Source organism: Diuraphis noxia, unplaced genomic scaffold, assembly GCF_037042655.1.
Source record: "Diuraphis noxia isolate RWA-SAM2 unplaced genomic scaffold, SU_Dnox_SAM2 contig0001, whole genome shotgun sequence".
Classification (NCBI taxonomy): Eukaryota; Metazoa; Arthropoda; class Insecta; order Hemiptera; family Aphididae; genus Diuraphis; species Diuraphis noxia.
The window spans coordinates 103,116,575-103,131,204 of record NW_028301711.1 but is presented as its reverse complement, the minus strand read 5'-3'; the positions used below and the strand labels follow the sequence as shown (position 1 = coordinate 103,131,204).

Here is a 14,630-nt window from a genome sequence, read left to right as displayed (position 1 = left end):
CGGGCCTGTGGAGCTCCGTCGGAGACGCTTGCCCATATCTCACAGATATGCCCGCGCACGCACGAGGGACGCGTGTTGCGACACGACTGCCTCGTAAAACGTATTACAGGTGGTCTGCGTGATAAAAGGTACGAAATTGAATGCGAACACCTCTATAAGCTGCATGGCGGTAACATGAAGCCGGATATCGTCGCAACGATTAGCGACGAGGTAAGAGGCCGTGTCTCCGTTATATGCGATGTACAAGTCGTCTCTGGCGTAGGACCTGAAGTATGGCACACTAATAAGGTCCGCAAGTATGCGGACCGAGTGGATCTAAAGGCCGCGATCCGCGCCCGACACCTATCGACCGACGTACAAACGGTCGCCGCCACGCTAACTTGGCGTGGCGTCTGGGTTCCCGAAAGTTTTCGAGAGCTCAGATCGCTTGGGTTGAGCAGTGGTCTCCTGGCTGTCCTCGTCACGCGGGTTCTCCGGGGGACACACGCCAACTGGCAAACTTTCAACAAAAGAACGGACACTTATGTGCGGGTCGGAGTCGGGTAGCACGCCCGGTGAAGACCGCAACAACCGTGGGCCTCCTTGACCCACCTTCCTTGAACTCTTTCCCTTAACGCCCATTCTTCTCCTTCTGAACTATCCCACTTGCTTCCCGGTAGGTTAGTAAGTGATGATACTCGGCTCGCCCGAGATCTGCCTCTTTCTCCATTCCGGCTATCAGGGTAAGCCGATTCTGTTCCACTATGTCGGTGAGCGGCTGATAACCGTTCATCGTCGGGGCGGACGACTGATACTAGCCAAATGCCTCGTCATCTAATTAGTGACGCGCATGAATGGATTAACGAGATTCTCACTGCGGGGTCGACGAGAGCGGGGTCGACGAGAGCCCACCTTGTCGTGGTGACCCCGCCCGGCTGGACATATGTCCAGTCGCTAAGAGGCTTCTCACACTAACCAAGTCCGGGGCAGGCCGACCCCCGGACCGTACTAACCCTTAGGCAGGTCAGATGCAACCGCCGAACTAGCCCGCCGGCGGCCAGAGGGTGCAGGGCTACCAGGGGCAGCCCCCCTATAACACTAACTAATAATGAATACACCAAATAGAAGAAAAGTTGTTACTGGTACAGAGGCCTCGGAAACCTCAGACCCGGCAGGTGTGGGTGAGCTCGCCACACAGGTCGTTATCATTAGCTCAGGTAACGCGCAATCGAACATAGACTGGAAAAACACGGCTTACAAAGATACGGACTCACCTAACAGAATCTGCTACACAGCCCCCCTTAGATTAAGGGGAGGGGGCGGTGACGATAACGATAACGACGATGTCGATATGTCAGATAACGCTGGCACAAGTGGTGTCATGGGCCCTGCAGGCAGCAGCCAGAAGCGCGGACCCCCCTCGCCAGCGGTCACGCACGAGGCAAAGCAGCCAAGATTCTCCAGACATTCTGGAGAAATAAACGAGCTCCTGGGATGGATTGAGCAGACAATCATCCAGGAGAAAGAAAAAAGGAAGATTGGCGTACAAGTAGCTGATAAGATAATCCAAAAGATGTCTAGACTAAGAGCGGCCACCCAGGCAATCGCACACGACAACAGCAGACTTCTAGGCGAGCTGAAGGGCAAGGACGACGCACATGCGCAAAGCCTTACAGCTTTCATAAACAAGCTCGACGCTAAAAATGCCGAAGCCAATGACTTGAAAGCTGAACTGGATGCACTGAAGGCAGCAAAAGCTCCCCCCAGCCCAGCACCTGCACAACAACAGACATACGCCGCTAGAGTGGCAACAAAAGCGACAACGACAGTCGTGCCCACGATTGCTGCCGCACCCGCGACTGCTGCCGCACCTCCGGCTAAATCCAAGAGGACAGCCGAACGGCGCCAGTTAGACAGAAATAGAAGTATAAAGGCGACGTCCCGCTTCATAATAGAAATACCACAGGATATGACGGTGGCCAGCGCGAAGGCAGGGGTTTGGCAAGCCGTTAAAACTAAATGTAAAAACCCAAAAGCCAAAACAATAGTAAGTGGCAAATCGCTGGTAATTATCCCGGACGATTCCAACACGTTGGAGGTGATGCGAAGTATTGATAATATAATAGAACTAGGCCCTAGAAAACCACGCGTTATCATATATGATGTCGACAGTGGCATTGGGATGGAAGAGCTAACTGAATGTTTGTTAACACAAAATGCAGAACTCGGCCTCACGGCAGAAGATGTAAGTAGCATCAGGCCGCTACACAAGCTCGGTCCCAGGGATAGCGACGTAGTCCATTGGGTGGTCGAAATGCCCCCAAAGGTACTAGAAAAAGTTGAGAACAAGTCACTCTATTTGGGCATGACTAGATGTAGGTGCAAAGTGCACAGCACGCTGCCCCAATGCTTTAATTTCCAGCAGTATGGTCACACGGCGCCCAGATGTGAATTTTGCCTTACAACATGGATTTGTTAAAGGACGATCGACGATCTCGGCCATAACCGAACTATATGACTGGTCTGAAAATAATAAATGTAGATACGTACTGGGCACTTTCCTCGATATCACTGGAGCCTTTGATAATATGAGATGGATACCAGTAATATCAAGACTAGAGGAACTTGGGTCGTCACAACGAACTGTGAAAATCATACAGAGTTATCTAAAAAATAGAACGGTCATGCTAGACCTAGAGGGAAAGATGTACGACAAGCGGCTCCAAAGAGGCTGTCCGCAAGGGTCGCAGCTTGGACCCACCCTATGGAAGGTGGCAATGACGGCCATCGGGAACATTAAACTAGACGTCACTGCAAAAATTATATTATACGCCGACGACATTGCGGTTCTGGTGGGGGCTGCACGATCACCCACAGCTATAAATAGGACAGAGATCCTACTAGACCAACTTACAGAATGGGCTGTTACTTACGGATTGAAGTTCTCACCTAATAAATCACAGTTGATGACAGTAAAGGGCGGGTTGAAACCCAACTATAACGTCAAGTTCGGCACGGAGGAAACGGCACCAACGATAAAGGCAACAGAAACAGTAAGATATCTCGGAGTAACATTGGACCCCCGACAAAGCTACTGGGACCATGTACTATCGTTAAAATGTAAAAACCAAGCTATGTACAATAGACTAAGACGCATGACATCGGCAAACTGGGGTATGGGCCGAGACTCAGCAAAAATAATATACGCCGCCGTTTTTCTACCACGCATCACGTATGCTGCCGAGATATGGTGGAAAGCATGCTTGCTTAAAAAGAGCATAAAACTACTCGGAAGTATACAACGGGACCCGCTTAGGGCCATCACCAGCTGCTACAGAACGGCTTCCACAAACTGCTTGGCGGTTGTGGCCGGCGTCCTACCGCTAGACTTAGAAATACGGAGATATGCCCACAAAGTAAGGCTCAGAAGAGGCGAGATCCAAACACAGGAATATCAGGAGGAACTCAGAGCACTGATAGATATATGGCAAGAAAGGTATGACCAAACGGACAGAGGGGAGTGGACCAAGAAAATGATCCCAAAAGTAGGGGAAAGGCTCACCCTCCCGATGACACTGGACCACTACACATCACAATTATTGACAGGGCACGGCGATTTCTTGGCACAGTTGTATAGATTTGGCTTAGTAAATAGCCCCAACTGCAAATGCTCCATTGGTGGAGCCGAAACCGTTGCGCACGTACTACTAAGGTGTAAGAGAACTGAAGAGCACCGTAAGACACTACGTAATACATTAAGGGACGAGGGTGAGGACTGGCCCCCCAGAGATGGAGCCTTCTTCAAAAGTCAGAAAACATATGAAGCACTAAGGACATTCGCGCAGAACAGCTTACGAAATAGATCGGACCGATAAAAACATAACCAGAATAAATAGGAAAGCCTTCCTGCAAAGGTCAGGACGCAGCCACACCAATTGGTGTATGTGCATAGACTCGGGGTGTCTCAGATGAGCACGCAGGGTGTAAGCGGCACAAGCGGTGAGGCACGCTCGAGCGCGTCCTGACCAGGGGCGTGCTCATGCGCCAGGGGCGAGGCGAACGGCCCTGCTGTGGGGGCCAGACAGAATTCCACAGCAGTACTCCCTGCTTGTCGTAAGAGGCGACAAAAAGGGAACTGGCCAGCCGGGGCCGGCGTCTGGGACGCGGACACACCGAAACCTTCGGGGACTAGGGTGCTGGAGGTTCTGACTGCGACCTCACGAAGAGCGAGTCGATCACTTCGGTGATGCCTCTGGGAGGCGTGGCATAGGCTACCGAGCCTCTAACTCGGGGGTCGCGACCACCGCGCCGGCGGCGACCGCCGCTGGTGAGGGCTCACCGTGAGCCCGAGGTACACGGCCCAAATCTCGGTAGGATCACAGCAGAGGCTTCACCGCCGACGAAGCTCGGTCCCACCATCCAACCATTGATGTGCTGACCCTACGCGGAGCGAGAATGGTACTTCGGGATGTGCGGGGGCCCCGCGGCGCTGAGGGAATTGGCGTCGTGCCCCCACACGCCGGTCGCGTTGCGGCTTCGGTCGCTGCGCGGTCGGTGGCGGATTGGTTTCGGAGTGGCTGTTAGCAGGAGCTAACCTTGTGGTGAAAGACCTAGCTTGGTCTAGGGGAAAGTTGCCGAGTGAGATTACTCCTTAGCGCCTACCCAGCCTACCAGTGGGGCTATATGCACCGGAGGTTGCCCGTGACCAAAAACGGGAAGCGATGAGGATAGCTCGCGGCCCGACCAGGGTGGCGACGGGCACGTGCACGCCTTAGCCAACGGTACGGGCGCACTCTCCCGACTTCGGTGGGAACGGGTGTGCGCCCGGTGCTCGTGGTCCATAGACGACGTGCGGCCGGCGGCCGGGGGGTAACACCGCCGTTCGTCGACCGTGGACCTCCATGGCTCTCGACTAGCGCACAGCGCTAATGTGAGGTCCGTGGTTGTAGCCGCAAAGGCACCAAACCCGGGAAACCTCGTGTCCCTATTATTCTCGTGACTGGCGCCCGGGCGCCCGCGCATAAAACTCGCCGGAGGGATGAGCCCGTGTCACGAAGGCGAGGAGAGAGTTCGCCCGCGTAAGACGGATAAGGGCTTGAAACACAGCCACCGGGGTCAGAGCCTCGTTTCTCCCCGTCACAAAGTTGGTTATGTCTGTCCCTATCTACCCGGGGTCTAGGAAGGTCCACCTTGTCGTGGTGACCCCGCCCGGCCGTCCTTCGGGGCGGTCGCTAAGAGACCTTCAAAACGGGCCCGTTAAACCAGTTGTGACGGGCCCCAGGCGTCGCGTGAGTTGTTACGTGGCGCCAAGTCGTGCGCTCGCGAGCGGCGAGCCTATACCTCGGGCTGGGAGCAACCCGCGAAAGAAACCAGTCGTCCTGCAGTGTCGTTCGGCTGGCAGGCGTCGCGGGCGTAACCCGGCCTCAGGGTCGGAGGGCCGTTGCGAACTTGCGCACTTGCGCTAACCCTTAACTGGGGCGATCGCCCTGGGACCTTAACCAGTTTTCGGGCGGTCAAGCTCGGCCGTGCACTTAACCGTGTGCGGTCTTGCGTGGAGAAGAGCTTCCGGAGGTTGGCAACTCCGGTCATAGGCGCCAGGACTCATGATGACGATTAAATTCCGATCAGGCAGATACGGATGCAACGTACGCTTAGCCCGACGTACGCCAGAGGGTGCAGGGCTAACCTGGCGGTAGGTTTAAACGCAGGGAAGGTCACCCACAAACCAAAGATGATTACTGCTCAAAACTTAATTACCCCAAGTGATAATCCGGTCAATCCGGCAAATTCATCCTCTGCGGAGGCATGGACCCACGGATTTTGGGGGGGTCCAACAGTAATCGTCGACCGGCCAGAGCCGTGCAGCCTGGCTGACGTGTCTTCGGACAGAAAATTAACTGACGTGCCTTCGGGCGATTTTGAGACATTACGGGACAAAAACTTGACGATAATTGACGGCGCTGGCTACGTATTGTCAGCTAGACGGATTTTGCGCCTCAAAGGTGGAGGCGGCGGTGAAGACGGCACCGAAGCGGGTAGCTCATATAACACCCCGTCGTTCAGAGACAAGACTGCCACGAACCTGATTAAGCGCAAAAGGCTCGTTGAGGATGATATAGCCCAGATCATAACTCCCCACAAAATATGGAGATTGAAAAGTATGCCGACGAGGTAGGATCGCTCATCTCGGGTACTAAGACCATTCTCGAGGACATGCTTAAAGAATCCAAAATTGGCAGACGCTGGACCGACCTCCTGAGCCACCAGCTGGATGAGATCTTAATAAGCAATAATCGCCTTGGCAGGGCCAGCTTCAAGATCCTTGGCAAATGGGAGGAACAGCGTGATGAGCTCAACTCGCTTCAGGAGCACGTAAAAGACCTTCACAGCGACATGGGTGCGCTGAAAGAACGGCTCAGCCAGAGCAACACTGAAAGGGACAACGCTACAGCGGAATTAGCTGCCCTCCGTACGTCCGTTAGTTCTGTTCCGAATCCGTTGGCCACGCCGCACGGGCTTATCCTCCCACCGGTAGACTTTATCGATTTGGACGATGACTGCATAATGGTCGTGAGCCCGTCTGAGAACACCTATGCTGCCGCCACAGCAAAAACAAAGAAAAAGAGGGAGGACTTCCCTAGGCTGAAGACGCCAAAAGCCCAAGAGCCCGCAAAAAGAGCCCGTAAAAATGACACCCCTGTTAACAGGAAACCCGAAACCAAAAAGCTCGCTGGTAAACAGAAGGCAGAGGCAAAGATGCAGGCCAGGGCCAGATCCGCTAGGGCAGGCCCAAGATTCGAAGTGATTACCGGTGACGAAGGCTGGAAGGACCTAAGGACATCAATCGAACAAAAGATCCCCAACCCCAAAGTCAGGACGGTTAAATCCAAAAATGGTGGAATAATCTTATTCCCTGAGGACGCCGAGACGGCAGCTGCTCTGCGCAGGACCTCAAACTTAATTGAGAGAGCTCCCCGTAAGCCCAGAGTAATAATTAAGTTTGTCGACAGATATCTGGAGCGAGAGACGATACCGTGGGCTCTTAGCCAGAACAATGATCTCGGAATTGGAGAATCCGAACTGCCACACATTAAGCCGCTATTCATGCTTGGTCCACGTGAAGGGCACGTTGTCCACTGGGTGGTCGAGGTCGCCCCGGAAACTCTGTCAAAAATCGAGCATAAGTCGGCCTTCTTGGGCATGACGAAGTGCAGAATGAAGTTCTACGACTCTGTCACCCAGTGTTACAACTGCCAAGGTTTCGGTCACACAGCGGCTAAATGTAACACAACTCAGCCCATATGTAAACACTGCTCGGAGAAGCACGACTCCAGAACGTGCAAATCGCTGGCAAAGAGATGCCCCAACTGCCGAAGCACCACGCATAATGCGTCTTCCGCTAAGTGCCCGGCGAGAACGACGGCGACAAGGCTCCTTATCCGTCGCACTGACTTCGGTACCCAAGCACTTGCTTCAGACTCCCCATGAGCTGCGAAATAAGTCTAATCCAGCACAACCTGAACCGGGATCGCACGGCCAGCCATCAATTGAGAGCGGCGTGCAGGGATCTGAAAACAGACTTTGTCTTGATCCAAGAACCACTAGTGACCAAAGGAATAGTATACGGGTTCGAAGGCTGTAAAAATTACACTAGCAAAAAGTCCAGCTCCGCGATCATCGTCCTAAATGATCGCTTCCAGTGCATAAGTCTATGAAAATTTTCCTCTAGCCACTCAGCTGTGGTTAAGGTAACTTACGGCAACAGTCCCCGCGATCACGTAGTGCTGGTATCGTCGTACTTCAAGTACAACGTGCCTACGGTAACTCACCTCGAAACCCTGGACCAGATCCTGGCCACAGAGACAAGGGTCATAATCGCCGCAGACACAAATGGCCACTCGCCCAGATGGCATTCGACGTCCCGAAACCGCCGTGGCAGGCTAGTTGAGCAACTCATTGACAAACATGGTCTTAAAATCCACAATACGGCCGGGCAACCAAATACGTTTTGTCGGCGGGACAATCGAACGTCGAACATCGACGTCACTCCACAGATAACATAAGTCCCACGATTAGAGACTGGTCCGTCAGCGACTTGACAGACAGCGACCACCGAGTATTAGGTTTTACCCTGACTGTCGCAATAATTGCAAAACCCGCGTCTGTCGTGAAGCGATACCAACTAAAGAAGGCCAATTGGGATCTTTTTAGTACCACGCTACTAGGCGAGATCGGTGGTATCCAGGATGGATGCACTGAGTCAACGGCCATGGGCATAAACCGGGCTATCACCACCGCGGCGGATCGTGCGATCCCACTTAGAAAATCCCGCCCGTTAACGGGAAGGAATGTCTGGTGGTCCCACGTTCTGACCAGCCTATCGTTGGGGCTATATTCAGCGAAGGTTGTCCGTAACCAAAAACGGAAAGCAAATTGGATAGATTGCGACCCCACCAAGGTGGCGAAAGGCACCTGTATGCCCTAGCCGGATGGTACGGGCATGCCGGAGAAACGTGTGCCCGGTGCTCGTGGTCCTTAGACGACGTGCGGTCGCCAGTCTCCGGCGGTCCTCTGGCCATGCGCAAGTGTGGGGCGGTCCGCCGGTTGGCGGTCGTATACCTCTACGGCTCTTGACTAGCACTTAGTGCTAACATAAGGTCCGTAGTTGTAGACGGAGGTCAGGCCGCAAGGCATGACTGAGGTCACAAATCCGGGAGCTTCGCTTGTCCCTATCTACCGTGACTGAAAACCAGCTAGTTAGCGCCGTCATGGAACAAAATCCAGAGCTTGGCCTGACTCAGGACGACATTGAGGGCATGACTGTCAAGCACAAGTTAGGCCCTAGGGATAGTAGCACGACGCATTGGGTAATAGAGTTCCCAGCTGAAGCACTCACCAAAGTTGAGAATAAAAAGGTATTTTTGGGCCTTACAAGATGTCGCGTTAGGGCACATCAAAGCGTACCACAATGTGCCAGAAGTATGGGCACACTTCTTTAAGATGTAACCAAGAGGGTTTCACCTGCAAATATTGTGCGGGCGCGCACGATAGTCGCACATGCAGCTCGAAAGAAGATGTCAGGTGTAGCAATTGCAGGGGTAACCACAAATCGTCAAGCTCCGCGTGCAAGGCCAAGAGTCAGGCGGTTCAAGGCCTGCTCCGTAGAACGGACTTCGGCCCGAAATGACCGCACCACTTAGAATAGTACAGCACAATGTAAACAGACAGAAGTTGGCTAGCCTACAACTTAGGGACTACTGCGAAAAAGTGACGTCAGACGTTGTGCTGATACAGGAGCCGGTTGTAAATAATGGTGCCACCTACGCCTTTGAAAATTGTAGACAGGCAATGTGTGGTCCGGACCCAGGTGCGATCATAGTGGTTCTTGACCCTAAACTCAGAATAATTGAACTGACGGACCTATGTAGCCAGCATATCATAGCTGTGAGGATCCACGGAGGCAGTGACAGGGAGTCGATAACAGCGGTATCGGCATATTTTAAGTACAACATGCCGACACCCTGGTTCACGGACAAGCTACGGGTAGTCTTAGACCGTGAGACACGCACCATCATTGGTGCAGATGTCAATGGACATTCCCAGTTGTGGCATTGTCTTGATCGCAATGCAAGGGGCCTTATAGTTGAAGAACTAGTAGAGGATTACGACCTCGCGGTGGCAAACCGGCCGGGAAATTTACCCACCTATGACCGGGAAGGCATGGGTTCATCGAACGTTGACGTGACGTTACTAACGCCGCAGGTCCGCGACCTGTTGAGCGAGTGGACAGTCTTTGATGTAACCGACAGCGACCACAATGTAATAACTTATAGTCTGAGTTTTCGCGACAGAGGTGCGCGGCCCCCGATACCGTACAACTACAACACCAGGAAGGCAAACTGGGAGGGGTTCACCCGCAATCTGCTATAACACTATAATCGCGGCTATACAGCGTGCGGCGGATGAAAGTATTCCGCGGAAAAGCAAATGACCCGCGCGGGAAAACAGCCCTGGTGGAACAACGAGCTAATGGTGCTGAAAAGGGACCTTGATAGCAAGAGGCGGCAAGGTCTTCACCGATCAGATAGGCCAACATACAATTCGGCAAAGAACAAGTACCTCAGCGAAGTAAGAGTAGCTAAGGCGAGGACTTGGAGAAATTTCGCAAACGATTTGAATGAAAATAAATGGGGCAAAGCTTTCTGCTGGGCAAAACGGGGCACTAAGGCCCGGACGATGCCCTCGTCTTTGAAACGTGATGATGGTACGTGCACGGGGAGCCTCAGCGAAACGGCTGGTCTGCTGCTGGGTTCTTTCTTTCCAGTAGAAAACCAAGGCAGAAATTTTCACAAGAACGGACCGCTTACTGCATATGGTAATGCCATTGACGCAGAGCGAGTTAAGGCAGCCATCTGGCACATGAAGCCTAATAAAGCACCGGGCAAAGATGGCCTAACAGCGGGGATACTAAGGAAAGCTTGGCCGGTTCTCTTTCATGAGATCACTACTCTGTTTGGGATGTGTATGGAAGAGGCCACCTTCCCACGGTCGTGGAAGGACGCCAAGCTTGTGGTGCTACCTAAGCCAGGCAAGACAGATATGATGAGTCCCAAGTCTTACAGGCCAGTCTGTTTGCTGCCGACGTTGGCAAAGGCGTTAGAGACGTTGATTATCCAAGACATGGTTGCAGAAACGAGTCTTAACGACTATGGAGCCCAGCATGGCTTCGTACCGGGAAAGTCAACGATAACGGCTATAAGGGCGATGTACAATTGGGTTGATGACACGAAGTCAAGGCACGTCATAGGGGTGTTCCTAGATATAGCCGGGGCCTTTGACAACGTCGGATGGTACCCGGTGTTATCTAGGCTGGACAGATTAGGCGCCTCCATAAGAACGACCAGAATGGTACAGAGCTATCTCAGGGACCGAACGGCAACTCTGACGCTGGAAGGTGAGCGTTACGCCGTGTCCTACGTAAATACGGCAAATCCGATAATCGCAATACGATGCGACCGATCCGATACGATTTCGTCATTCGATATTGCGGCGATCGGACACGTGGCAAACGTGAGATCGCATTAACGGACAATAGTCGTGCGACGGTTTTGTAGGTAGATGGAACATTGTACATGCTAATATTCGTTTAAAAACATTAATCATGCCTTTAACCACACTACAAAACAAAATGCTTCTGACTGAAAATTCGGTACTTAAGTATTTATTATATAAAAGGTAAGTTATAAATTTAATTAAATAATGGTAAATTATTAATAATTATAAGTGAATTTATAAATATGTAGGTACAAAAAAATTAAAAAATCGTATCTTACCAGAGCTATCATTTTAAAAGACCGAATGATTTTTGGTGAGTTTTACCATTTATATAACCAAGTACGTTGTGATGACGCCTTATTTCGATCGTATACAAGGATGTCAGTTGCAACATTTGACTATATAGTTGAAATAATACGACCAGAATTTGATCTAAAGTCAACAAATTTTCAAGATCCCATACCAGTTGAAGAAAGATTGGTTGTAACAATTAGGTAAGCATTTTTAATCAATGAAATTAATTTATTATATTGGTAGTAATTTATACAAACACACATAAACACAAATATATATTTATGTACCTAATAAACAAACATCTTTCAACAAAATAAAAAACCTTTCTTTTAAATAACTAATTAAAAACATTATTTTTTAATGTAAATAAGTTTTTAAATCTTTAAAATGTATTATGTTTCTACTTGTATTACAATATTGTTAAATACATTTTTTTTTAAAGCAGACACCCTTAACTTACTGCAAAATAAGTAGTAAAAAAAATGAATAAATATTTTTCAACAACAAAATAAAAAACCTTTCTTTTAACTAATTTAAAACAATATTTTAAATGTAAGTACATTTTTAAATCTTTAAAGTGTATTTTGCACCTACTTGTATACAGTAAGTTGTTTAATAAACTTAGGGCAAGTAAGATAATGCGACATTTAATGATGATTCTTGATTTTGCGACAACTCATTTATTAAAATATTTTGGAATTGATTTCTCACTCGAAGCTTTTGGATGGAATCCATTTTTTTGAAATATGGTAAAAGAGATTGGAAAAAAAGCATATGTTCATCAATTTCTGGAGCAGTTACATTGGTAGACTGTTGCAACAATGCGACTTTTTGACTTTCAATTTTTAATAAATTTTCCAAATACTTATCATCGTCTACTTTTGGTTTCTTTCTTTTTCGAGATAGTAAATGCTCTGAATCACTAGACTGGTTTGTTACTGGTGTTGATGGTGTACTTGTTTCATGTGTGTGTATAAATTGAGTACTTTGACTAATCTCTGTTTCAATTTCTGGTGTTGATACATAATTATTTACAATATCTATCGTATAAGGATTTGATACTCCCGTATCTGTAATATAAGAGTCATCATTATTTATCTGATCAATAATATGATTATCTTCATAATTTTCTGCGTTTTCTGTATCTTCCTCATCCGTAATATTTCCATCAGAAACCCTTGGAGTTGTGGTATCTTTTAAAAAAAGCAACAAATTATAATAAGACCATTTCCCAGTATATATTTCAGCTCCTTCTTGTGGATCTCCTGAGCGGCATTTCTTAACTTTTTTTTTCTCTCTTAAGAAAGTGTCTCGTAAATTTCTCCACTTTTTTTTTGCCTCTTCCTCTATAAAAATAAATTAACTAAAATATAACAATAGCTCTAACTTCAAATGTTATATATGTATAACAAAAAATTGCTCAAAGAACAATTAATTGGGAACCTAATTTACTACAAGTTCGTGTATTTTTAACGAAATAAAATATTTTCGATTTTGTGTGAAGAAAATCAAAAACAAATTTCAAATATCAAATTGTCTATTTTTTTTATTAAAATTGTTTATTATTTGTAGGTACTTGGCGACTGGACTAGCATTTAGACAACTAGCAATGGCATTTAGAATATCTAAGACTGCAGTGTCTAATATAGTGATCGAGGTGTGTATAGCTTTATGGAATTCATTAAAAAACAAGCATATGTCTACTCCTACAGTAGATGATTTTAAAAATATTGCAAACGAATTTTATAAGAAATGGAATTTTCCAAATTGTGTTGGAAGTTTAGACGGAAAACATATCCGTATGAAATGTCCGAAAAACTCCGGGAGCATGTTTTTCAACTATAAACAATACTACTCTATTGTTTTAATGGCAGTAGCTGATGCCAACTATAGATTTGTTATGATAGATGTTGGTTCGTATGGTAAAGATAGCGACGGCAGCGTCCTGTGTAATACACAGTTTTATCAACGTCTGGAAAATGGTACATTAAAACTGCCAAAACTGAGTAACTTGCCTAATTCAAATCTTAAAGCATCGTATGTATTTGTTGGTGACGAAGCTTTCCCGTTACGCAATTATATAATGAGACCCTTCCCTAGACAACAATTAGCATCAGCTAATGATAAAAAACATTATAACTATCGTCTTTCTAGGACAAGAATGACTATTGAGTGCGCTTTTGGCATTGCGTCTTCTAAATTTAGAATACTTCAAAAATCAATTGAAACTAAAGTTGAGAATGCAGATCATATTGTGAAAGCTATATGTATATTACACAATGTAATAATTGATAGAGAGAACGAATCTTCGCGTCAATGTACCATCATATCGGAAAATTTTAACATTGCAAATGTACAAGAAAGTAATAAAATAATGAGACTCCGTGCCAACAGATCTAACAATCGTGCTTCCCGAACTGCTATTGATATTAGAAATATATTTGTAGAGTTTTTTAAAACTAATAATATTACTGAAACAAATATGTAAGTAAAATATATTATGTACCTAATTAATATTGTAGTAATTTTAAGTAAGTTTTTACTATATACCTACGTATATTATAATAATGTATACTTAAATAGGTAGGTAACTAAAATCAGTTTCATTTCTTTATGTTTCTAACGTAAAATTTTGAAACTGGTATTCAGTACTATTGTTTAGTTTAATCTCATTTTAATTATTTGGTATAAAATTAAAAATACAGTGTAAAATGGATACTAATTATTAAACCTATTATTATTATATTATAAACTACTTACTATCCATTTTTGTATTTTTTGCAACTTCGTCCCATTCTCTGTCGGAAATTAATCTATCCCTATACTTTTTGTTCCACTTATTCCACAACACATTTCTCTTTTGTATTTCCGATATTAATAATTCCATAATAAAATAAAATAATATAGGTAAGTAAAATAAGGTAATAAAAAAATAATGTAATAATACAATAGTATTACATTATAATATACGTAATAACTAATAAGTAAACACCCAGCGTGAAAATCGCATACGAATATGCGATCAAAAACAAACTATTTTGTTTTTCAACGCACACGACTAAACGCATCCGATAAAACCGATCGTATCGGTCGTGTCGCATTGGTCACGTCGGACACTCCCGTTCGTTTCCGAAGATTTGTTTATTTTTAGAAATCGTATCGGTCGCATCGTATTGCGATTATCGCATTATCGTATTTACGTAGGACACAGCGTTACTCGACAGCTTTGGAGCGCGGGTGCCCACAGGGGTCACAGCTAGGGCCGACTCTTTGGAAAGTGGCCATGACGGGGATCAGCGAAA

The 14,630-nt window shown here is 47.2% G+C and overlaps 1 pseudogene; it reads left to right on the top strand.

Annotated features, from left to right (window-relative positions):
* The first annotated feature begins 1,087 nt into the window (after positions 1 to 1,087).
* LOC149062996 (uncharacterized) lies at positions 1,088 to 9,166 on the top strand (annotated as a pseudogene).
* Positions 9,167 to 14,630: the final 5,464 nt, after the last annotated feature.